Here is a 27,766-nt window from a genome sequence, read left to right as displayed (position 1 = left end):
CCCAGACCACTGAAGCAGCAGGTTGTAAGCTGCCCCACTGAAAAAGGTACTGAGCCACATGGCTAACATAGATCAGAATAATGGGTTAATCAAGATGAAAGAGTTAGCTAATAAGTAGCCTGACCTAATGGGCCAATCAGCATTATAACTTACAGAGATCTGTGTGGTTGATTTTCTCTGGGACTAAACAGCTGTGGGGTACTGGGAGGCACAGAAAACACAAACAAGTAGACCCCCTCATGTTACGTGTGTGTGTGTGTGTGTGTGTGTGTGTGTGTGTGTGTGTGTGCTTTATAACCAAAAGCTTTAATAGTTGCGTACAATTTTCTAAACAGTGTAGTGGTATTTCATTTGTATTTTAATAAATAAAACTTGCCTAAAGATCAGAGAGTAAAATAGCCACACTAGTCAGCCTTACAGACCAGGCAGTGGTAACACACACCTTCAATCCCTGTAGCCACTTTAGTTACCATAGAAACCGGATGGTTTATGCCTTCAATCCCAGCCCTAAAGAGAATTATAAAATGGGAGGAGACAACTCTCAGGCAGTCTCATTCTAAGATTCCTGGAGGCAGGATCACCATTTTTGGACTGAAGTTGAGGTAAAAGGTAGTTGATTGTTTTGTTTTTCTGACCTTCAGGTTGAACCCTAAGATCAGTCTCTGAGCTTTTATTAATCATGTTTCAAACAGTATCTGTTATCCTTCCAATGTTCAATAGATATAAGAAAAACACTATTCCCTCAAAAGTAAATGGTGTTTTTCTTTGAGGAAGGGAATAGCATTATTAGAAAATTTGCACTTCTATTTAATTTAGACAGTGATAGGAACTAGTGCATTCACCACTGCAGAATTAATAATCATCATTTTATACACACTTATGATCGTTCCTCTGCTTTGTAACTGACAATACTATTTGGCCAAAGTCCTTGCTATCACCCATACCTTGAAGAAATTTTATCTTTAAAAAACATTTACCAGGGCATCACAATGCAAAATCTATTTTCTTTGTAAATGAGTAAGGACACCCTTTAGCAGATCTGCTCAGCTCAATCATCTTATGTAACTGAAGCCTGGTATCTATTAGTTAATAATGCTTTTCAGACTTGGAAACCACAAGTTTTGTATTCAATTTTATGGAGTTGAGTATTTTAGAAGGAACTGAAATTCTGTTATTCTTTCTCTTAATTAAACAGTTCCTTGTTTTATTTTTTTCTTACTGATTTGGGAGGCCATGATATCTTTGTTCGCTTAGTTATTCATATTCCACAGCATTCATTTATAAAATTATATTTAAAGTTCTAACATGGAAAAAGGGTGAATTAACTTTACCAATTCATTTCCCCCCATGTAATTAGAATATAATCATGCCAGTAGATGGTGGCACACCACTTTAATCTCAACACTCGGGAGGCAGAGGAAGATGGATCTCTGAAAGCTTGAGGCCAAGCTGATCTACAAGAGCGAGTTTCAGGACAGCTAGGGCTGTTAAACAGAGAAACCCTGTCTCAAAAACCCCAAATTAATAAATAAGTAAAAAAAATAATTGTATATTTACAGGTTAAAGAATATTTTAATGTAAGTAACTGTGATCAAGAAAAATCTTTAAGTTATGATTTATGATTTTTTCAGTGAGAAAGTAAGCAATCTATTGTCTTTAAAAACTGGTAAAGAAAGAAATAACGTAGTTCTTAGACTCAAAAACAGGTTAATCTTTGATTCCTTGTAATGAGTGGCAATGAACAAGTGATGAAATTGTCTTTCAGCATTTAAGCATGCATCTCAAGCACATTCACTTCCTACTTGTCGACCTGTACTTAACTTCGCAGGGTGTTAGGCTGAGTGCAGCAAAGGGAAGAAGTCCAAAGTTACTCCCATTAGCCCCCACCAACAATGAAGAGTTCCCTCTGCTATTACTGCAGTAGTTTATACACGCAGCACTCAAAGGAGATTTATTTTTCATCTGGAGCTCAGAGAAATGCACAATAGGAGAATAAATGAAAACTGCCATAATTGCTAAGGGGTATTATCATTCCTGCTGTGATAGATCAAATCTGGAAGCTTAAAATAAACTAAGCAAGCATCCAGTCTACTAAAGAGCATGAACCAAGTAATTGCTTACTTTTTGCAGAGTTCAGTGGAAAGTCAGCTGTTAAAGCAAAGTGATTTCAGCTTTGTCACTGAACAATAAACACGCTCTCCAGAGCTTGACTGTTTTTCTGTTGTTCTTTTCTGTGGCACTTGGCATAAAACAAAGATCAACTCCATGAGGGCACAGTGGGTTGAAGGCAATGAGTGGGCATGTTACAGGATAACTTTTCTATCTCCATCAACCAAACCCGTTTTCCTCACTAGTGCACAATGGCCTTAGAGTTAAGAGGCACGGTTCTAGACATGTGCATATCTAATGGCGAATCAATCCCACACCAGTTATGTTTTAAAGGGATATTTATTTCGGGGGGTAAACTTACAAGTACATAAACCGTCAGAAAAGAAGCCTAGTCGCTGGAGCAGGAGCCAGAACCAGGCACCGGAACCAAGAAGCCAAGCCGAGGCTTGCTGCTCTTCTTTTAAAGAGAAATATACCATGCCCCAGTGGGCTGGTATTTCAGCAGCTATTGGCTGAGGGAGCGGAAGGCGCTCCTGCAGCACTGTGGGCTCGTGCTTCAGCGACTATTGGCTGAAGCAGTGGAAGGCACTCCTGCAGCACCTCCCCCTTTTGTTTAAGTAAAAGAGTTCTAAGCCTATTACAAGCAGGCTCCCCTCATGTTACACATATCATCTTCAGGTTAACTCTTACTCTGCTTCACTATATGAATAACAAAATTGGGATCATATTCCTAACACCTCTCTTACCAGATGTTTGCATATAACAAGGAGAACTAGCAAAACAATTAAAAACAAACAAGCAAATAAATAAAAAGACAAATCATTGTGAATGTGATAGTTTCATGCTCAAGAAGAAAACTAGAGGGAAAGCCACAGGAGTGAGGGCCTAATACACATTTCAATTCCTGCCTTGTGCCTTTGAACATGAGAGAAGAGACAACTAACTACATAGAGTTCTCCTAGCTCCATGAATTTCTGAAGGGAACAACCTTCTCATTGCAAAATGAGATGGTGTCTAGTCAAGTTCTGACACCATGGTACTTGTGATAGTTACGGTTGGCACCAGCACTTCTCAACTGCGTGCAGAATATAGACTGATGACTTAGGAAAGGAGACTCCATGAGCAGGACATTTTGTCGCATGTTCTGTGGTAGCAAACAATTGCGTACAGGCTAAAGCACCTTCCTCTTCTCATCGTATCTCCTTTTTACACAGCATACAATTATTGTAGTGCTTTCTCAGCTGAAAAAAATAATACTACCTTTCTTATGGAATAGTTATGAAAACAAAATGATTAAATAGTTATAGTAAGGACTTTAAGAAATAGATAATGAGAAACACTTTTAAATAAATAGGGTTCCATGAAAATATGTTAACTTCTTAAGATACATTATAAAATAATATATTAGGAAACAGTGAAATAGAAATATATCATGTCTGAAAGTAAAATAGTGAAATTTACTCATAAATATCTACATTAAAAGCTTACTTGGCATTAATGGTATATTAGTAAGTGGCTACTTTCCTAGAATTTTGCAGGTATTTATCATATTGATTTCCAAATTTCAAGGCATGTGATTAAATGGGTCATTGAATATTTATAGGAACTTTTTTTAATGCACAAAATATTTTGAACAAATTTAGTTACTCTAAATATAATGCTCCCCAAATGTAGACAGGTTGCAATACCTGTACATTGCTTGTTCTGAATATCTTTGTTATCTGTGCTATGCTACACACAGATTTCTGTTTCTGAATTAACTCTTAAATCAAACAGTATGGAGAAATACAAGCCAACACTTCTAGCTACAATCTCTCATTATCCAATGTAACCTGCAAGGCAATTATAATGATCAGAGAATATTTAACCTGAAAAATGCCTAGAGTTGTCTGGAATCCTGTGACCAGTGATTAGTGTTTAGTCCAAAAAGCTCATCTATAGCATGATACCAAATTGAACATTATGGTCAATGTATCAAATACCCTGATTATTAGAGGATCATCATACAAAAATGTAGATAACTGATTTTAAAGAAATAGAAGAATGAGAGCATTTTACAGATGAGCACTACCACAAATGCAAACATTTTAAAAATTCAGTAATCATGAGTAAGATATATAGAAATATAATTCAATGAGGCACTTAGTTAGCATGTTTGAAGACCTGGGCTCAAACTCCAGCGTTGCAAAGAGTGAAGCCCATGCCCCTCCCACCCCACCACTGTGCAATGCTGAATCGTGCGTGGGCAGCCCATTTAGATTGGGTTTCATGGTCTGAGTTGATGGGGATGACTGACTAGGTCTCTTCCTCAAGGAACAGGTTCCACTGAGATACTCCCTGGATTCAGAGTCCAGAGCATTAACCATTACACCATGGGAGCTGGTGCACTGCAAAAAGTGGAAACAACAAAAGGTAACTGAACTTAGAGGCCAGGTTGGAATCTTACATTTCTTTTTTTCTTCTTTTTTTTCTTTCTTTCTTTTCTTTTCTTTTCTTTTTTTTTTTTTTTTTTTTTTTTTTTTTTTTTTTTTTTGACTGAACATGAGTCCTTATTGACCACAGCTACTTGAGGGGAATGAAGCGGGTGGCACCGATGCCAGGCCGGCCGTGCTTCACAGGCTTGTAGGTCTTGGAGAACTTGCCCAGGTAGTGGCCAATCATCTCCAGCTTGATCTCCACCTGGTTGAAGGTCTTGCCATTGTACACGCCCACCATGCTCCCCCCATCTCGGGCAGGATGATCATGTCGCCCAGGTGGGTTTTCACCACCTCGGGCTTCTCCCATGTGCGGCGCCCCCTTCTCGGCCTTTCTCAGGCGCTTGAGCAGTAAGTGCTTCTTCCGCCACAGGCCGCGGTTGAGGCGTCGCCTCTGCTGGACGCTGTAGAGCTGCATGAGCTGCTCATAGGACGTGTCCAGCAGCTGGTCCAGGTCCACGCCGCGGTAGGTGAACTTGCGGAAGGTCCGCTTCTTCTTCTGCTCCACCTCGGCCATCTTGACGGCGACTCAGAAGGAATCATACGTTTCTGTAACTATTCCCATAACCTAAAAAGAGTGCAGATTTTTGTTGATGCCACATGAAAACCTGTGCTAGAAGGAAGCTTGCTCCAGCTTCCTAATTGGAAAGTGGCTGTACTTTGCCAGTGTGTGTTGGTCCTTCCTCTGGGAGCTGAGATATGAGTCTGAGTGGCTGAAGGGTGTATATCTGGTAAACCTGACAAGGAAACATTTGACGGGGACATCTCCTACCTTATCTTCTCCGTGGCGTTGGCAGCTTCTTGGTTTGAGCACTCATGTCTTCTCGTTTTCATTTTTAAAAATGTTCTGTAAGTAATTTCTCTGCCTTTAGTGGCTCCCATTCTTCGTGTATCTTCCACTAGTCAGTAAAAGTATTCTAGAATACCAAGTTTTTATTTTTTATTGAAAATAGATTCTCTTCTTATGCAATGTATCCTGATTATAGTGTCCTCCCCTTCTATTCCTCCCAGTTCCTCCCCACCTCCCCTCTCCTATGAATCCACTTCCTGTTTGTCACTCAGAAAAAAAAAAATTTGTAACAGGTAACAACCAAAGATGACAAAATAAGATACAATAAGGTGAACCAAAGTCTATCATATTGATGATGGACATGGCACCCAAAAGGAGGAACAGTCTCAAGGGCAGCCACAAGAGTCAGAGACACACTGTTTTTTACCTCGGGAGTCCCAGAGAAATACTAAACTAGTCGCTATAGTAAGTACATAGAGGATATGTGGGGTCTTTGCTTGCTGCTTCCGTCACTGTGAGCAAATACACACCTCCTTAATTGCTGCAGAGGGCTTTGTCCTCCTGGTGCCCTTCCTTCTTTTTCTCTGGCTCTTAAAATCATTCCACCTCCTCTTGCCTGGGATTATCCGAGGAGAGGGATTTGATGGAGACATCAATTAGACTTTCTCTTGGCATAATATCTGACTGTGGGTCTCTGAAACTGTTCTTTTCTGCTGCCCGAGGAATCCTCTGAGAAAAACTACAAACAACCATCTATGAGAATAGTAGAATATCATTAGGAATCATGTTATTGATTTTTTTTAGGCCAGCAGTATTCGGTTTTACCCTGGAACTATGGGCTATTTAGTCTCTGGCTCTTGGTTATACACTCAGTGTTGGATTATGGGTTCCCTCTCGTGGAGTAGACCCTAAATCACAGCAGATTTGTTTGGCAACTTTGAAAGTTCTGTGCCACCATTTTCTTAGGACATTATGCAGACAGAACAGAATGTAGTTCAAAGGTTTTATGGCTGATTTTTGCCCATGTTTCCCTTTCAGTAACCTTCAGAGTACCTTCCCCCACCAAAGAGTCTAGAATGTACATGTGAAGGGTCTATGGATACACCAACTTGATTTCTCATGTTCAATGAGTTATGTGATTGTTGTCCTCAGCAATGGAGGTGCGGCTGCCAATTGGCAGAGTGCAACCCTCTGTCTGGGCAACAGCCTGGATTGATTAGGAATTTCCATGGGACACTACCAATTTAATCAAATGCAACACAGAAGCCTTGCTTGGCAGTAAAAGATGGCTAGTGGAGACTCCAAATCCCCCATTACTAGAAGTTCTCTTTAGGATCACACAGATTCCAGGACATTTCTACTCCAATAGGTTTCCATAACACCCCAAATTGCCCCCAATTCCACTCATCTCTCCCCACACTTGATGTGGCATGTCGTTCTGTATTTATGATGCTTTTATTACATAATGAATAAAGCTGTTTGGTCTAATGGTTTAGCAGAGTAAAACCAGGTGGGAAATCCAAACAGAGATAGAGAGAGAGAGTAGGCAGAGTCAAAGAGATGCCATGAAGCTGCTGAAGGAGAAAGGCACCAGAACCTTACTGGTAGGCCTTAGACTCATGGTTTCAAATGGATTAATAGACCTGGGTTAATTTAAAATGTCAGAGCTAGCTAGGAATATGCCTAAGCTATTGGACAAACAATATTGTAATTAATATAGTTTCCATGTGATTATTGGGGTCTGGGAAGCCGGGAAATCAACACGAATTCTGTTTATCCACATTCTCCTTCTACCCCATCTCATCCCCATTCCTGTCTCTATCTGATCCCAGTCTGTCCATAAAATCTATTCTATGTCCTCCCTTCTGAAGGAGATCCATGCATCGCCCCTAGACATCTCATCTTTACTTTACCTCTTTGTGTTTGCAGATTACAACTTGATTATCATTTACTTAATGATAAAGTTAATGTTTACTTGTAAGTGAATACTTACCATATTTTTCTTTCTGGGTCTGTGTTGTCTCCCTCAGGATGTTTTTTTCTAGTTCCATCCTTTTGCCTGAAAATTTCATGATGTTATTTTTAACGACTGCATAATACTCCATTGTGTAAATGTATGACATTTTCTTTATCCATTCTTCTGTTGAAGGATATGTAGGTTGCTTCCAGTTTCTGACCATTATGAATTAAGTTGCAATGAACATGGATGAGCAAATGTCCTGTGGACAGATAGAGCATACATAGATCATATACCAAAGAGAGGTAAATCTGGATCTTGTGATAGATCAATCCCCAAATTCCTAAGGAACTACCATATTGATTTTGATAGGGGCTATATACGTTTGAATTTACACCAGCAATGGAAGAACATCCCCTTCCTCAACATACTTTCCAGCATTATCTGTCACTGTGTGTGTGTGTGTGTGTGTGTGTGTGTGTGTGTGTGTGTGTGTGTGTTTTATCTTGGCCATTCTGGCAGCTGTAAGGTAGAATATCAAAGTAGGTTTGGACCAAACTTCTCTTATGGCTAAGGATGTTGAACTTTTCTTTAAGTTTTTCTCAGCTATTGGAGATTCCTCTATTGAGAATTCTCTACTTAGAGCTGTACTCCATTTTTAATTGGATCATCTGCTTTCTTTAATGTCTAATTTCTTGAGCTATATAGTTTCACAATGTGTATGTATATATAAATGATATTAGTATTCTATTAGATATGGAGTTGATAACAAATCTTTTCCTATTCTTCAGGCTGCTGCTTTGTCCTATTGACAGTGTCCTTTCCTTTGTAGAGCTTTTCAATTTCATGAGATTCTATTTATTAACTGTCAGTCTTAGTGCTTTTGCTAATGGTATTCTATTCAGAAAGTTGGCTCCTGTGCCAATGTGTACAAAACTATTCCCCACCTCTTCCTTCATATTTAGTGTATCTAATTTTATGTTGACATTTTTGATCCATGTGGACTTGAGTTTTCTGCAGGATGATAAATATAGATCTATTTATATTCATCTACATGCAGATATCTTGTTAGACCAGTACTATATGTTGAAGATGCTTTCTTTTTCCCATTGTGTAATTCTGAATTCTTTATCAAATATCAAGAGTCCTTAGGAGTGTGGATTTATATCTGGGACTTCCATATCTTCATTCAATGTGTTTGTTTTTATGCCATAACCATGAAGGTTTTATTGCTAGAGCTCTGTAGTACAACTTGAAATTCAGCATTGTGGAACATTCAGCAGTTATTATATTGTTCAGTTTTATTTTTTTTACTAGCTTCGATTTTTTGTTTTTCCATATGAAGTGAGAATTGTCTTATCAAGGTATGTAAAGAATTGCCTTAGTATTTTGTGGGGATTGCATTGAATCTGTAGTTTGTTTTTGATATGATGGTCATTTATAACTATGTTAATCCTACCAATCCATGAACATGGGAGATCCTTCCATCTTCTAATATTATCTATGTTTTTTCTTTAAAGACTTTAAACTTTATCTTATAATTCATACACTTACTTGGCTAGAGTTACTCTAAGATATTTCATAATATTTGAGGCTAATGTGAAAGATTTAATTCCCTGATGTCCTTCTCAACCTGTTTATTATTGTATGTAGGAGGGTTACTGTTTTTTTTTAAGTTAATCTTGTTTGTAGTCACTTTGATAGACATATCTATCAGCTGTAGGAATTCCATGTGGAATTTTTAGGGTCACTTATGCATACTATCATATCATCTGCAAATAAAAATATTTAGAATTCTCCCTTCCAATTTGTATTCCTTTGATTTCTTTCAGTTGTCTTGTTGCTCTAACTAAAATTTCAAGTACCATAATGAATAGTTAGGAAGAGAATAAACATCCTTATCTTGTTCCTGAATTATCTAGCAGTGTCTGCTAAAGCTGAAAAGAAAACAGACTTACAGTTCAATCTATAAATGTCCCACTTAAGAATTACTCTATGAAGTGACACCAAGTACTAATGACACTTGTACAAATAAGTTTACTCTGCCATATTTTTCAGAATCAAAAAGTGGAAAGTATATTGGATGTCCACCAAAAGGAAAATGGTTGTCATTCAACCACTTCTTGACTCTCACAACATGCATACTGTAAGGTCCTCTGCAGCAACAAATAAGACTTGACTATGTACCAGTTGCCATGGAATTATTTTCACAATATACGGTTAAGTTTATAAAGGGAAAATAAAGAAAAGTATTAAAAGAAACCATTTCAAATAATGACAAATGAATGCACACTTATCACCATGTAACCACATGGTAAGATTCATTATGTGGAACTGGGGAAAGAACAACAGGGGAAATAAATTTAAACAGGAAGAAATAATTTTTTATGTTTACATGATTGGAGCAGAATGTAATACAAAATTCCATTTTTGTAAATATATTTACATGTGTATAATTTATGTTGTACGCAATGTATATTTGGAAAACATTATACTTTCCATATTTAATCATTCATCTGTGTTGTTTGTAATTTCAAACACAGCATGTCTATTTTTAATATAATTTGGCAAACAAAAATATTTTTTATTGATGAATAAAAGTTTAGCTCTTATCTTTTCTCTGTTTCAACATTATAGTTCTCTGAAACAGATTAGGATTCCCCTCCATATGTTATGAATATGTTTTATTGCCATTGGTTAATAAAGAATCTGCTTTGGGCCTCTGGCAGTGCAGAATAGAGCAAGGCAGGGATTCCAAGCAGAGATATAGGAGAAAAGAAGGCAGAGTCAGGGAGATGTGATGTAACTGCCAAAGAAGTCAGAGGCCCCAGAATCTTATTGGTAAACCACAAATCTCGTGGTAAAATACAAAAATAGGTTAATTTAAGATGCTAGAGTTAGTTCATAAGAAGCTTACACTATTGGCCAAGCAGTGTTGTAATTAGTAAAGTTTCTATGTGATTATTTCAGGTCTGGGCGGCCAGGAAATGAACAAGCGGTCTCTGCCAACATGGACCCTATAGGGACAACATCACTCAGAGGTAACCTAAGATCTTTTGTCATTTAACCCTTAGAAGGTTCTTAATATTATTTCTAATTATTCTGCTTCACAGCCATTTGGAGTCATAAGCAACCTTCTGAATTTTCATGATTTTGTAATATCCTATCTTTGATACCACTCTTCTTTGTTCTCAAACATTTTTTTATACTTCCCTGCCAATAAATACCTTCCTATTATGCTTCAAATTCCAATTTCATTGTTGATTCATGTAAGATGTTTTGCTAGTGTTTGGTGCATGCTTGTATTCTCAGCACTTGGGAGGCAGAAGCTGGTGAATCTCTGTGAGTTCGAGGCCACTCTTGTGAGTTCTAGGGCAGCCAAAGCTGTAATACAGAGAAAGCCTGTCTTGAAAACAAAAGTTTTACTGTTGTTGAACAGAATAAATGTACCACTCAATACTCAGCAAATGCTAAATAAGTACCTTTGCACCTACCATATTATATGAAATGATCCTATCAAACCTTACTCTAAAATAGAAGCATAGTTTTCTTGGTAAATGTAGTTTAGTAGGGTGACAACAGTGCTTGAACAGGTGTGAAACAGGATTAAGGAAAACTCACAACTGCCATTTAGCTTAGTGGGCATTGCCCTAAAAGCTTTCTAAATATGTATATTTACCCCCATCAACAAATGCTACTCTCAGCATTAATCAGATAACCTCACATTGCACTCAGAGGTGGTGAAGGCAGAAACCTGCTGGCAAAGATGCTAAATAGAAATGATAATCAGGGCTCATCACTAAAACAATATTTATACCCCCCTGTCTAAAACTCTGAGAACATTGTCAAAGAGGGAATGGAAAATGTTTGTTAAGAGCCAGAAGATAGGGAAAGAGGCTGAAAATGCCATTCTCTATGCACACATGTACATTAAAATCATTAACTTACAATAGCTGTGGTTATAGACACTGTTCCTACATGAGACTGGTCCTTTTGGATGGGTAAAGGGCTCCTCACTGTTAAACGATTGACTACTGGCAGATTCCGGGAATGAAGGAGTCATTGTCTTCAGTGTCTTTAGTTCAGGACTCACAAGTGAGATTACCAAGATCCAGTGGATTATTCCAAATCCACGGTCACATAAATAGCCCTGGTAAAACTCAGTGGGTCACAAGAGGTTCATAGGAAAGAAAGGGACTGGCAATGATAAAATAGAGAAGAGAATCAGAGAGAATAATCTAAGTATGTTGTGTATGTGTATGAAATTGTCAATGAAAAGTAAAATAATCAGTAAAAATTTCAAATTATATTTTTTTAAAAAATTCAAAAGAAATATGATGCAGGCTTCAGGAGGTAAGAAGAGATCCATGTCAGTGGAGCAAGTAGAAGAAAGTTGTGCAGAACAAGCAAAACCAGTGAGTTTACCTCTCCCTTACTGGGGAAGGTTATTGACTGGAGGAAGCCATACACACAGTCATATGTAGAGAAAGATAGTCATATCCCAAGGCTAGGGAAGTGTCTGTGAATAGGATGGTCCCTGCTTTATCCCCAGCGGATGTGAACACCCTGAGAGCTATAGCTGCCCCTCCCTATGTGGATTCTTTTAACAATAGGCACATACCCTGGCACGGGGTATTCCAAATCTGTGCCGTGAACCAAACTGAAAGGATCTTTGTAGCCAGTCCTCTGTAGAACCTCACTCAGACATGTAATTTGTAACACAGAAAAATTTCTAGCTACTTCATTTTATTTCAAACCAAGGTCTTGAACCTTTTGTGACGTTTTGTTGATTTGAAGCAAGGCATATTTCTTTCAATAGTTCATCTAAATTCCATTTAGTGTGCAATTTTAATTCCATCATTATCTTATCTATCTTTTATCTTTTATTCAAAAGAGAGAAGCAAAGTGTCTGCATACATCAGTGGGTTCCAGTAACAATGGTGATATTATTCTGAACTGAAGGACTCCAAAGCTTTTATCTCTTCCTCCCTGTTAAGGGATATGAAGCAACTCTCAGTTCCCCAGTAGAAGATTCCTGTGCTGGCTATTATTCTTAATCTTTCAACTTATTGAAATTAATGTTATCTTAGCAAAGAAATATATGTGTATTGCTTTTAAATTACTTTGAGACTTCCAGAAAAGCTAACCTGAAATTCAGTGGGCACTCTTTACCTCATCACTCCATGACAGGCCATCTGCGTTCAGGTTCTAAGACAGGGAAGGGTCATGGGTGTGAAGAAATGAATTATCTGACCACTAGATGAGTTTCACATAACTTGTAGACTCTGAACAGCTCTAAGCATCCTTATTTATACATTAAAACTAGGACAGTTTTCTCTACTAACAAATTTTTCCATCCTCCAGCATTAACCTCCAGGAAAAACGAATTATGTCAAATATGTTTTATTCTGTAAGTTTTACATTAAAACATCTTTAAGTTGCCCTAAAACAGGTATATCCTGTTATTACGTAACTAAAAGGTAATTGACATAGACACACATTTTCAAGAAAAATAATCTTGTTCCAAACTTATTTACAGAAATAGAAGTGATCTGCCTCTGTTCCTTTCAGCACTGAATTAGAACAGTTTTCAGGGTCTAAAGAGGCAGCTGGCTTCCCCAGGCAAGAAACAAGAGGAGCATCAGCTCCCAAAGAATTTTAGGGGAAATACTGGAGAAAAAAAAGGGATTTCCAGGAAAGACCACATTTGTCCCATGCAAGATTGACAAAAATGACATTATAACGACCAAAAGAATCATCAGTATTATGAGAGAGAAGAGAGACTGCAGGCCACATGGTCCTAGCAGTATTTTGCACTGTCCTGAAGTCGCTTATCCTTGCTGAGTGAGACTGCCCACACTGAGCTTTTGTCTCATCTGGAGAACCATTGGACAAGCGTTCATATACTGAACTGAAACTGCACAGCTTCCAGCAACTTCACCCTTCTATTTCAAGCCTTAATGACTTCTAACACTTTCAGTTCACTGCCAGTATTCAACTTCCTAAGTCATATACTTATATTTTTAGCTTTTCAACTCACTCTAGATGTTTGTCCACTTTCTTCTACTATGCTGTTTATAATGCCTTATTTCTGTTTAGAACAAAATATATGTGTGTAGTTTTAATTTCATCCCATGTACAATAACCTCCTGTAATTACACACCAGACTTGGTCAGGAACATAGTCCCCCGGAGTCATCATGAACACTTCTGTCCTGTTTCTCCTCTTACATCCAGGACATGATAATTAGCATAATGAATATACGAAATAGTACTTTGTTATGAGTGAATTAGTAGTTTAGCTAGTTTTTGTAAGTGGGAAATTAACAAGAGCGCTAAGTGATGGAGTTAGAAGGATTAAGGATATGTAGACTGGTTAAATATTTTACAGATTCCTAACATTTACCATTGTCTGCCAGAATGAAGGTACTTTAATTGCTCTGCAAGTGGTGAGTATTTAAGTACCTAGCATAATATTGTTACATAAAATAGTCTAAATAAGCCTGAATTTTATAGTCTTAGAGTTGATGCAAATCCTGATACCTGAAATTTTATGAATAAATCTGAAATAGTCTGTGTGGCCAGTTATAAGGTTATCTCAAAACATTTTTGGTTAATCTAAAATCTTCCGTGATTTGATCTGAACACTGAAAGAGCAGTGGTGGATGGGTGGGGGGCAAACCAGGCTCTTCTAGTAGCCTGACAGAAATCTAAGCCTTAGTTTAAGTTCACTAAAATGGGACAGAGCTAAACAGACAGTTCTCAGAAAAACCATAGCCTTCTGCTAGCTCAACAGAAACCCCAGGGCCCCTTTTTGCAGCCTAGCAAGACACCAAAGCCCCTTTTCTGGTCGAGCAGGTCCCCCAGTCTCCGCACAACTAAACATAGCTTGCCCTACCCTGGTGCTGGAAGGTCCCTATCCACTAGAACCTTCCACCAATTATGCCCCATACTAATCTTTCCTCTATCAATCAGCCATTGATTAATCCCCCTTCTCTGGAATACCTCTAACTTCAATTAAAAAGGAACTTGTGACCTTCTTTAGAGGTCACCAAGTACCACCCCAATGTTGGAATTAATAAAACACTCTTGTTATTACATACATGACTGTTGGTCATCTTTAGGGGCTTCTCTCGGGCCCTAACAAATATTTTAAAGAACAAAATAAGGCTTCCTAAATGATATGCCTGTTTATGTACCTATTGTTGATAAAGGCTTATGTGTTAAGTAATATTAAGTATGACATAGCTGAGCAATGTAAATCACACTTATAATCCCAACATTTGAGAGGCAGAGGAAGGTTAATATCTATGAGTTCAATGTTATCCTGATCTTTAGAAAGTTCTAGGCTAGCTAGGAAGTTAATGAAATGCTTTCTCTAAAATAAATAAACAGTCTGGCATAATTTTGTTTAGACATGGCCTTCTTTATGTCTCTGACCATGTCTGTGAGGATGTTGCAATGAGGTTGAAGTATGGATGGAGATCCATCCTGACTGTGGACTGGGACCCTAGAGGGAATAAAAAATGGGAAAGGAGAAACTGCCTTGAGCAACAGCACTCTCCTCTCTCATTCTCGACTGTAGACATAATGTGGTCAGCCAGTTCGCATGCCTCTTAGCTTGCATTCCTGAAAAGATGGACTATAACCTCTCAACTGTAAGTCAAAACAACTAGCATTCTTAAAAAAAATGAAAAAGTTAAATAGCATTTAAATATCATTCATTTTGGTCTTTTTTAGAGGATTCTATAATAACTAAAAGTACTCTAAGATTTATAAAGAATTTAGTTGACTAACTTTATAGACTTATTATGGTCTTCAGCAATTTTCCCTATTCTGGTTTTTTGTAAAATATATAAGAATTTTAGATAGATTATTATTTTTTAGTATTACAGTTGTAATATATATCTTCAGAATAAAAATATTGATTGGACACTCCCATGAATTCTGTGCACCATTCCCCAGGCACATTTTTCAAGGAGGATGGATTGCAGGTGGGGGATTTTGTGGCTGGGTTGGTGTCCGGATTTCCCTTTACATAGCCTACAGACCACTTGCTCATGCCAAAGAGAGAAGAATGGAAGGTTGAAGGCTTTACGCAAGTATCAGCTTGATCCCTCTATGTTCAGTGAGCTGTGTGAATATTGTCTTTGGCAGTAGAGTCCCTGCTGTCAATTTTCAGAGAGTAGCCTCCTGTCCTAGCATCAGCCTTGGTTGTTGAGGGATCTTTACAGGACTTCATTGCCCAACAACTCAACCAAATCTACCCAGTCCACCTTTGGAAACCTTGTCTGGCTACAAAGGATGGCCGTTCTGGACCCACTATCCTCTATTACTAGGAGTCCTCACTAGGATCACCCTCACAGACTCTAGGAAGTTCCCACTGACCTAGGTTTGCAGATCCACCCCCACCTGATCTCACCTTCTAAACTTAACAAAAAAATGTCTGCTGGGATTTTGACAGGAATTTAATTAATATTAAATCTATAAGTCAGACAAAAGAGAGTATAACGTTTTTCCCTGATCCATAAATGTAAAATTTATTTCCATTTATGTATGCTTTTTGAAATCCTTGCTCAAACAGCATATAAGAAAACTCCAGGTCATACATATTTATCAAACCTTTCTTTTAGTAATTAACAATTCTAATACTACTCTATGTTTTTAAATTAATATCTTAATGATTAGTGATAGAAATATAACTGATATTGTATGTCAACCATGCAGTTTTAAGCTTCACTACCTAATAAATTCAAATTGCAATTCCTAATATTCTATGGGAAATCATCCACATAAATCATTTTGTCTATGTGTACAGCCAGTTATGTGTTTTGTCCTCTAATGAAGACACCAATTTTTCTTTCTTTTGTTTCTTTGCATTGGCTAAAGCCACCAGTAAATTCCATAAAAGAGATGGAGAGAACATATGTCTCAATCTACTGATGTTATAGAAAAAATATATGGGTTTTTCACCATCTATAATGCAATTGATAGGTAACCCTGGAATTCCTGTTTTCTGGAATTCCTGTCTTCTAGTTGTTGAATGCTTGTCTACTGTTAATGCACTAATAGTTATGTGTCATGTTGGATTTAGTTATTGAAATTTCGAATACCTTAAGATAATAATGTGGTTTTCATTTATTTTTTAGTCTATTAATATAATGAATTATCTTGATTGACAGTAAAGTGTTAAATAAACCTGATGCGCTGACTAGTTTTATGTCAACTTGACAAAAGCTATAGTTACTGAAAGTAGGGAATCTCAACTGAGAAAATGTTAAAGACCTGGTTGAAGGGGCTGGAGAGATGGCTCAGAGCTTAAGAGCAATGACTGTTCTTCCAAAGGTGATGTGGGATGTCCTTCTGTGTATGTCTTACTTTTACTGGTTAATGCATAAATCTATTTTGGCCAATGGCATAGAAGACTAAAGCAGGTAAAGTCTGGTAGAATTCTGCACTTAAACTAGCTGGCCCTGGGCTATTTTTGATTGGGAAACTTTTAATTAGTGCTTCTATTTCACAAGGTCTGCTTAAATTGTTTATCCAATCTTGATTTGACTTTGATATGTGGTAACTATCAAGAAAATTCTCCCTTTCTTTTAGATTTTCTAATTTGGTGAAGTATAGGTTTTGAAAGTATATCCCTATGATTTTCTGAATTTTCTCAGTGTCTGTAGTTATGCCCCCCACTTCTGTCACTAATTTTGTTAATATGGATATTCTCTTTCTACCTTTTAGTTAATTTAGCCAAGAGTTTGTCGATATTATTGATGTTCTCAAAAAACAACTCTTTGTTTCATTGATTTTTTGTATTGATCTTTTTGTTTCTGTTTTATCAATTTGAGCAATGAATTTCTACTCCTCTTGGGAGTTGTTTTTTGTTTTTGTTCTAGATCTTTAAGTGTGATGTTAAGTTATTAGTATGAGTCCTCTCCAATTTTGTATATATGCACTTGGTGCTGTGAAGTTGCCTCTATACGGTACTTTCATTTTGTCACTTCATTCGGTTATGTTGTGTTTTCAATTTCATTCAACTTTAAAGTGTTTGACTTCTTTTTTAACTTTTGTATTGACCTATTTTTCATTCAGTCAGTTGTTGGGTTTCCATGAGTTTGTAAGCTTTCTGATGTTTCTGTTATTGTTAATATCAAGCTTTTAATCTGCAATGGTCAGATTGTTGCTATTTCAATTTTCTTATATCTGTTGAGACATGCTTTGTGTCCAAGTATCTGGTTTTGCAGGAAGTGCTATGTGATGCTAAGAAGATATTTTTTGTGTAATTAGGTGAAATACTCTGTCAATTTTGTTGTATCCTTTTGGTTTATGCGATCATTTCTGTTTTGCTTTTGTCTTAATGACCTGTCTGTTGTTGGGTAGTGTAATGAAGACCCCACTGATGCTGTGTGAAGTTCAATATGTGATTTAAGCTATGGTAGTGTTTATTTTATGAATCTGAGTAGCTTTGTGTTTTATGCATAGATGTTTATAACTACAGTATGTTCTCGGTGAATTTTCTTTTCATGAGTATGTAGTGTCCATGAAGTCTATTTTGTCAGATTTTAAAATGGCTATACAAACCTTCTTCTTTGGTCCATTTGCTTGGAATAAGCACTTTATAGGCACTTCCTTTTTTGGGTTAAAGAAATTTTCATTTCTGATTTTGTTGAAAATATTTTCTGGGCCTTTGACCTGGGTTTCTTCTTCATCTATTCCGATTATTCTTTGGTTTGGTCTTTTCATAGCCTCTCTAATTTCCTGTATGTATTTGTGCCTAGATTTTTTTTAAATTTATCATTTTCTTTTACAGAGGTATCCATTTCTTTTATCTTGTCTTCAATGCCTGAGACCTTCTCTTCCACATCTTATATTCTGTCAGTGAGGCTCTGAGTTTCTTCCTCAAGTTCTAAATATTTCATTTCCAGTTTTTTCTTAGTTTGGGTTTCTTTTGTTGATTCTACTATCTACAAGTCTTGAACTGTTTTATTTGGTTCATTCCAGATTTGTTTCTTTGGATTTTTTTTCACAGATTTCTTTAATGGGTTTATTTATTGCCTCCTTACGAACTTCTAGCATATTCATAACTGCCATTTTGAAGTCCTTGACATATGTTTCATCTACATTGTACTTTTCAGGGCCTACATTAGTAGATTTGCTGGATTCTCAAGGAGACATACTATCCTGGCTGTTCATTTTTACACTGGTGTCTAGGCATTTGAATTTGGAATGCTTGTAGTTCTGTGTGCAGATATCTGGTGTTGTTTTTGTTGGGAGGGGTGTGTTCTGTCCCTGGTTTCTTCTGGTTCTGAGAAGATGGTATTGGCTGTGGGTTTCCTGTTAAGGAATGATTCTGAAATCCTGCCAGATGTGGGCAATAGACTTCCACTTAAAATGTGTTTCTAGTTTTGGAAACTGACACTTAGGAATGATAATGAACTAGAAGGACGGGCATAGGGTATCCACTGGAGGAAGGAAAGCAAGGCATGTCACCAAGATCTGCTTAGCCTTCTTGGAATGGGAACAAAGAGGGAGTAGAAGCCATGGCAAGTGATCTTATACAGAGCTGGGGATAAGACTGGGGAATTGGGTTTGGTGGAGAAAAGGGAGACTGAGTATCTGAAAATAGCCCTACCCTTTTTCCTAGCTGGTGAGTTCCTATAACAAGCCTGGGGAGTTGGAGACTGAGACAAAGGTAGTGAGGAAGGCTGTAGTCAAAGATCAGCATGATGGGGCAGAAGAGATGAGCAGGCTACAGCAGTGTTGTGCTATAGCGCAAGAGATGAGACTGAAGTGGATTTGGGGAAGAGAAAGAAAGCTGAAGACCTGAATATCACCTGCCTTGATCTAGTTTGTTTTATTAGTAACTTATGTGAATGTTTTTATTGAATTACTGCCTAGTTGTATTGGTGAATTTTCAAAAATCTGCCTTTATAGTAAATATATGAAAACCATTTGATTTTAATATTTATTTAGAGGCTTAGGCTTGAAGATGTGTCTTTTAGATTATAGTACATGAAGATTAAAGTGGCAAATTTTGCTTTAAATTTAATCCTAGAAGTCTAAATATTTTATTCATAAAAATTATTATTCACTTTTTGTTATTACTGCTACTGTTTTGTCTCATTCTTTCTTTTTATGGCTTAAAGGAAGCCCAGGATTATATTTCATACTAAAACTACTTCTTTCATGATTCGGCCTCATTAATGCTTCCTTTGTTCTACCTGGTATCAAGTGTTTCCTTCACTAATCTTGATTGTAACTGTCCTCTTGTTTCTATTGCAAATAAGCTTAAATTATTTTAAGGAAATAAGAATGTGCAGAGGAAATATTAAAAATCCATTCTTGTTGAAATTCACTTACATTTCATTAGTATTTCTATAACGGTGTGGTTTCTGAATCAACATGATTTCTCATTACCAAAGCAGTTCAAGTAAGCTAGAAGGAAAAAGAGAGAGCTCCGTGAATGGATTTTCAACTTGCATTTAAAAGAAAGGAGAGTCTAAATCATGTATTCATAGGCTCCTGTAACTTAATTTTGTCATGTTAGCACCAAAGAATGTATGGCCAAGCTTAAGACTTGGCAATTGCTCTGCTCCCTCCAGAAACTTATCTTCATTACCAATGTGAGAGATATACAATCACCTTTTCTTTCTTTAAAAATGTTCGAGATCCTACTGTGTGCCAGTCACCATGTATGTCTCTAGGATAATTAAAACAGATATAGATCTGTTTTATATCTGAGTGTGTAATCTAATAGAGAAATACATGGCAAGTAGAACAAAGAAATAAATTTCCCTCATTTTGTGCACATTTTAAAAATCAGAAAGTACTCTTGTATATAATGATAAGAAGATAAGGACTATGGGCAAAACAGACAGAGTAAAGTAGGATGGGACAAGAGAACAGAGCCATAAGACAAGGAACAGTATAAATGACATGGCTAGGGTAGGCCTCATTATGAAGGTGATATTAATTTATAATTACGTGTGAAGCAACTTGATTATTTTACAATTTCTACCACTTCTGTGCATTATTTTGATTTTTATTTCATGCTTAACTACATTATTTGGGCTTCCTTGTAAACCTAAGAATTTTTAGTTGGCTATTGTATTTGCTTTTTCCATTTCTCAGGACTAAATTTAGTTGCATTCATTTTAAACCATGTTGGATTCTTCTCTGGAGTGCAGGAGCATTAGTTGGAATCATTCTGATCCTTTCAATGCTTCCTTGTAAGCTTTGGAAGCCAATGCTCAGAACAGCACTTAATGACCCTTAAAAGCAAGTAGTATTTTCTCAAGTCTCGTCTGAATATGCTCTTGTTTCCTGAGACCTTCCATCTTCTAATAGTAGGGAACAGACTCTGTTCTTTGGACCATGTGAGACTCATTGGGCACAGTCATGCTACCATTTTCTAGTGGTCCTGTCTTTGACAAGTGCCACTATATAAAGTCTGAGTCAACCTAGCCAACAACTGGAGATGTTTCCTTATGCTGATCTCTTCTATCAGCCACATAGACAGCATCTATTAGGCTACCACTCCTCTCTGCCCTCTTTCACTCTGCAAACCCAGCAAGTTAAGCTGGACTTGCTTCTGTACACCTGTGTCTGGAAAGTCACCATCACACCATGACTTGGGCAGGTAGGACATAGCCTTCCCTACTTTAGGAGCCACATGCTTGTAGAACCTAAACACTTCCTGTCTCCTAAACTCATAATAGTTGAGCACAGGAGGACAATTCTCATTGATGCATTAATGCATATTCACGAGAAAGAGGAAGTTGTCTCCCTTGCAGGAAAGTAGAGAACATTTCCCAAGTTGTGAAAGGCCAATAACATCAACCACCTACATTCTGTTGTCCTGTAGTTTCTCATCATGATTAGAGAATGTACCATGTGGACTATTGGAGTTGGAATGGTCCTTATTTTTTTTACAATAAAAATTAAATGTATACATGATGGATAATTCTAATGTTATTACATAATTTCCATGTGTTATATACATTCTCTAATTTACACTCAATTATCATAAGCATGAGCATTACAATCCCAAGCAGCTTCTTTTTTACTATAAAAGAATACCACATAAAAGATTGTATTCCACACAGCACACTTACTTCACTAAACCAAAAACACTCAGATACTTCCCCCAAACAAAGCTGTCTTTTTATTTATCTTAACTCAATAAATATCCCCAATGTGGAAAAACAGATTGATGCAAATCTTAGACATTATGAAATTCTGCTGTTTTCTTCAGAGTTTTCATTGGGAAATTCTTGTCAGGTTTTTCTCAGGATTTAAGGTAAGGATCTCCACGAGAAAAAAGTACTTCCCTGCAACCCTTTTGACCTCTGGAACAGTGAGATAATACAAGACTCTATGAGGTGAAACACCAATTTTATCACAATGCTACTAAGAGAACTAAGAGAAATGAACTCCTCATTGACATTTTCCAGAATCCTCATAACAATGACATCATTCTGTATAGACAGTGGTCATGGACCTCGTTTTCAATGTGTAGTGTGGCATAACAAATTTGAATTCATGGAGTACTCTAACCAATGAAGAATAAAATACTCTTGGTGCAAATTGCCTTTTTAATGGTTATTAATCAAGATAATTTGGTTCCTATTATACATTAAGTATTTTCTTTCTGTAATAATTCTGAAAAGCACAATCATTCATGAGTTGTTTCTAACTTATGAGTTATCAATTCTTAATTTAAGTTAGAAAGTAAGAAAATGAGGGCTAGAAATTCATATAGAAATCATGTAAATGTGTTATTTGGAAGCACATAAACACACATATGTGTGTATGTACGTATGTATTTATTATATGTATATGTACAAACAGAAACTATATTATGTTCTAAAAGTTTTAGAGTGCATTACAAAATTAGGAAATTTTTAAAAGATTTGAAAGGTGATTTTATTAGTTTCTAGCTGCCATAAAAAGGCATTAATTGGTCACAGAAATGTGGTCTCTGTTCTGGAATCTGGAAGTTGAAAATCAAGGTATTACTAAAGCCATCTTCCCTCTGAAACTTGCCTTCTCTTTTGCCGTGTATAGCTCGCCAGCACTAAACCTCTATGTTTCATATTTTTTTCATGTTTCCATATCCACTTCTCTCACTTTAATGTGTATCTGTACTTGTGTCTATGTTTCTTCTCATGGCCCCTTTTATTAAGGAGACCAGTCATATTGATAATTTGATAGGCTAAATCACCAAATAGGGTCACACCCCAGGATGTCTATGATTGAGAAAAATTTCAGCATATCTCTGTGTTGCATGTGTACACATGTATGTTTGTGGTACATGTACCCATGCAGGTGTATATGGAGGTCAGAATTTCATTTCTTTCTCAGACAGAGAATCTTACTTGCTCTAATGCTCACAAATTTGGTCTATCTGGATGGCCATCAAACCTCCCAGGATCTGCCTTTCTCTACCCTGACCAGCACTGTATCTGATCTGTAGTTTTATATAGGTGCTAAGGATATGAACTTGTGTCCTCACAGCAACTTCTTACCCTCTAAGTCATTGCCCGGCTCCTTGGAGTACTTATTTGCTGGACAAAATTCAACAAACCAAGCCTCTACACTCATTTTAAATATTTAACACTTTTATTTAATTTTGGCATAAAATAAAGCAATGACTCAGACTTGATTCATAGTGGCAGGAAGATGGCTATGTTCAAACTTGATGCTTAAGTCACGTGAGACCATATTCGGTCTATGAAGGAGACACTGTGTAGTCTCCACCCTGCTTTTCTGGAAGAAACAGGCATAGATAAGTTAAGCAGTATGCTCAAAGTTTGTCAGAATCAAGGGTCCAAACTCATAACTAATGCTATTCTTAAACTTCCTTCATCTCAGAACCTTCTTTTAAGCCCAAGACACCTACAGACACTTTAGAAAATAGTTTTAAGGGACATATCATAAAACAAAAATATATATTAGAATTTAATTATCAAGATATTTTACCATAAAATGATAATATATTATATTCTAACCAATCATAATTTGTTTTTTAGTTAAAAACATATATAAACATGTGTGGTTTTATTATGTGGTGACATAATAAAATATGTTACCATTAGTGAATAAGCACAAAGGCCATATGACACATTTGATGACTATAACAATCTCAGAGTGATAGTAAGAATAACAGTATATCAATAACAATTAAGTTCTATATAATATGAGTAATTTCTGTGTTGACAAAATTACAGAAACTGCTTATAAATCTGTGGTTTCTTTCCTAGTACAATAGTTGAACATATATTTAGTGGCTATATAGTTTGGTTTGTAAGTGTCTGAATTATTTACTGAATACTCAATACATACATACACACACACACACACACACACACACACACACACCTCCTTATCCAGTGTCAGCACGCCTAAATTTGATGAGCATGCACAAATATGGTAGTAGAGAAGGGCATCAAAGGAGCAGGCAACCGAGTGAGCGCATATGACAAAAGGGTTTCAAATGAGTAATTGCCCAGAGAATGGAAACCAGTTTTCTTAAAGGTCCTTAAAGCATTTCTCAGCTTTACCCCTTAATTTCTTCTGACCTCCATTAAAATCTTGGCACTATCCATACACACACCACCACTGCCATGCAAAGTCACTACAGAAATCACCAGAGAAAGATTTTCCCTTTAAGACACAATTTCCTTTTCTCATGTTCAATGCATTAAGATAGAGAAGAAAATTAACCTAATAACACTGATACATTTGCAAGAACAACCAACTGTAAAAGAAAGTGATAGAACCAGCAGTTTGTAAATTTTCCTTTTACAACACTCTTGTTAAACTAATTTAAGTGTCTTGCCTCCAGGAGCAGCTTAGAGAAGATACACTTTAAGTGATTATTCCTAAATAGGTTATTATTTTAAATGGAGTTCTTAAGAGTCAAATGTGTGGCATCTGGTTAATCCATTACACTTGCAATTACAAACCAGTGCTTGTTATGGCAGGCGAATTATTTTATGTGCTCCATGACTGCACTTAGGACACAAGACTCGGCCCATGACATTCCTCTTGAAAACATTAGAGGAAGCACTACCTTGTGCCCAAGGGTGATTTAGCTTTTTAAATCACTTTTGAAGTATGACAGAAATAGCCACTTCTAATCCCACTTCTCTGAAGAAAAAAATTAACATTGAACTCTACATGGGCTGGCAGGACTTAAATTCCCTTTGCTCCTGGACTTAGTATGTGCATCTGCTTTAAATGCACTTGCATGACTTGGGCAGGACCTACCTTGAGGTACAATTGTATTAGACATCTGATGGTCCACCCATTCATCTACAAATTGATAATGGGCACTGATTTGATTCTGACTCCAGCTGTACCACTTACTGTAGCCTCAAGTAAGTTATGTAATGCCCCATAGCTTTAAATTCTTTCCTGAGTGAAATTGGGATAAATGCTTTCCTTATTGGTTTGTGTTTTATGGGCTTCCTGAGTATAGAAACAAGTGAGTCTGTGACTCATATAAGGAACTGTAAGTGGAGCAATGTCAAAGCCCACACCGTGATGCAATTACTCCAGCAAGGCTCTACCTCTGAAAGGCTTCACAACATATCCAGAGATACCCACCTGAGACCACATCTTCCAATGCAGGAGGCTACGGGGAACATTTTCATTCAAATCTGAAACCTAGAGACAAATGTATGCATTTGAAAGTTCAAGTTAGAAGACTGATAGAATTTGAACCTTCTTGAAGTGAGTTCAGACAAAAACAACAGTAGCTGCTAGGAAGGAGCTTCCTTCTTCCATCATTTGCTTCCATTCACCATTAGAAGCAGGCCTCTGAGTCAGTGTGGCTGGCTTAAAGGTCGCCGTGAACAATGACACTGTCTCAATTACTCATTTATTCACTTTCTAATGTCTACGAACTGCCAGGCCTTGAGTCTCATTCTAGAGATAAATAGGTACAAAGATGGATTTTTGCCTTCAGGGGTCTTAGACGAGAGCAAACATCTGACGTATAAGGAAAGAGCAATTCTCAACCTCTTGCTTAGGTGACAGGATGAATGGTGACTCATAAGTCACATGGAGAAGTGGTTCGTGCGGAGGTGCAAGTTAAAGGGAAAGCAGTCTCTGCTTAGAGCTGTCTGATGGTCAGCTGAACTTGTAAACCTGTGACTAAATCCTTAGCCGGTGCTGAGGCAGCAGTCTGAGTCTGTTCTCCAACAACACCGGTCTCGAAGTTAGACTGAGCTATTGTATTCACCTGTCTGTTCAGGCAGTGTCATGAAATGCTGCAGGAGTCTGGCTTAAACAGCAGAAGCTCATTTTCTCGGCATTATAGATGCTGTTCAATTGTGGCTCAAGGAGCCTGCACATCTTTCTGATTTGACTGGCGTGATCTCCTTATTGCATGCACTTATGTCCTTTCTTATTATGGGGCTCAGTCAGTAATATCCTTCTGATGCAAGCAAAAAGAACTAGATTAGAGTCCCAAGAACCCACATAAGTAACCAGGTAGCACTGTAGTAGACTGTGGACTTTTATCACGCATCAGTGTTTCTTTTTTTTTTCAAAGTTTATTAAAATACAAAAGTCTCCATTTCTGCCCCTCCTCCCAACACCCTCCCACTCCCCCCCACTCCCTCTCCTCCTCCCTCTCCATCTCCAATAGCAGTCAGGGTCTCCCGCCCTGTGGGAGGTTCAAGCTCCTCCCCCCTCCCTCCAGGTCCAGGAAGGTGAGCATCCAAACAGATTGGATCCAAAAAATCCAGTATATGCAGACGAAACAAGTCCCAGTGTCATTGTCAATGGCTTTTCAGAAAGACTCCGGGTCAGCCACATTCAGAGAATCTGGCCTCATTCAGAGAATCTGGCTGGATTACGTGCTCGCTCAGTCCCAGACAACTGGCCTTGGTGAACTCTCATTAGATCAGTCCCCTTGAATCAGTGGGTGATCACACCCCTCGCGGTCCTGATTTCCTTTTTCATGTTCTTCCTCCTTCTGCTCCTCGTTTGGAACTTTGGGGACTCAGTCCGGTGCTCCAATGTGGGTCTCCGTCTGTATCGCCATCCATCGTCGGATGAAGGTTCCCTCTGATCTTGCCTTCCTTGCTCACGTTCTCTTTCCTTCTGATTCTCATTTGGACCTAGGGAGTTAAGTCCAGTGTTCTCCATCTCCATCCATCGCCAGATGAAGGATCTATGGTGATAAGCAAAATATTCATCAGTATGGTTATGGGCCAAGGCCAGTTCAGGCACCCTCTCCTCTGTCCAGAGAACAATCACCCTCTCCTCTGTCCAGAGAACAATCTGGGGATCTCTCCTTGGACCTGGGATCCCATTTATAATCAAGTCTCTAGTAAACCCTAAACTGACTCCCTTAGTTGAGATATATTCTTCCCTGATCCCATATCTACCCTTCCTCCCTCCCCTCCCCCGTCCCCCGAGCATTCCCCATTCCTCCCCTGCTCCCTTCTCTCTAACCCTCTCCCCTTCCAACAACACTCCTACCCCCCCATGCACCCGAGGTTACCTGGGACTCTTGTCTATTTCCAATCTCCAGGAGGAAAACTACCTGAATTTTCTTCAGGTTCACCCTCCTATCCAGCTTCTCTAGGATCACGAATAATAGGCTCAAAGACCTTTAATTATGGCTAACATCCACTTATGAGTGAATACATACCATATTCCTCTTTTTGGGTCTGGCTTACCTGACTCAGTAAAGCGTTTTCTTTTTTTTTTTTTTAATTAGTGTTTCTTGAGAGCTTGTCACAACTGAGATTACTATATGGTTGTTCATGTTTTTCCTCAGCAGGAGGCACTGCTCCTGGGTGTGAAAACTGCTACAGTAGAATTCCATACCCTAAAGTCAACAGCTACTTCAATCCTTTTCTCCAGAACAAGAGGTGATTCATTCATGACTCCCGAAATCATGACTACTGGCCACAATAGAATCAAAATGTTGTTAATGACCCAATTTCAACAGCAGCTGAAATCAAATGGAGGGACCAAGTTACAGACTAAGGAACCACATGAGCAAGTCAAGGGAAACAAACTTGTAAGCAGCTCCCCTCCATGACGTTTGAATCCACTCATGCCTTCAGGATCCTGTCCTGTTTGAGCTCTTGTCCTGCTTCCTTCAGTGATGAACAGTAATGTGAATGTGTAAGTTGAATAAACCCTTGCCTCCCAGATTTGCTTTTTGTTCGTGGTATTTCATCATAGTAATGGAAACCCTAATTCAACACCTGGAAAGCATGGGAGTGCTTTTCTCTGCCTCTTACTTGCTAGGATTACAGATGTGGGCTTTGATGCATTCAATATACAGATAACCAGAAGGGCGCAAAAGGGAAAAAGAAGCAGAAAAGTTCTCTGGTGTGGAAGGTTCTTCTGTGTACGTGTTGCTTTTATTGGTTAATGAATAAAGAAGCTGCCTTGGCCTATGATAGGGCAGAGT

General features: G+C 37.8%; 1 long non-coding RNA gene and 1 pseudogene across 1 annotated transcript; one reads left to right on the top strand and one right to left on the bottom strand.

Annotated features, from left to right (window-relative positions):
- LOC148119636 (uncharacterized) lies at positions 1-27,438 on the top strand. The gene is made up of 4 exons (XR_015735029.1): positions 1-46; positions 4,423-4,521; positions 10,301-10,371; positions 27,122-27,438. It is a non-coding gene; the product is annotated as an uncharacterized LOC148119636 (long non-coding RNA).
- Positions 4,659-5,106, bottom strand: LOC148119637 (small ribosomal subunit protein uS19 pseudogene; annotated as a pseudogene).
- Positions 27,439-27,766: the final 328 nt, after the last annotated feature.

Source organism: Myodes glareolus, chromosome 15, assembly GCF_982192425.1.
Source record: "Myodes glareolus chromosome 15, mMyoGla1.1, whole genome shotgun sequence".
NCBI lineage: Eukaryota > Metazoa > Chordata > Mammalia > Rodentia > Cricetidae > Myodes > Myodes glareolus.
Note: the sequence above shows the minus strand (reverse complement) of the source record. Positions and strands in the feature narration are given on the sequence as shown.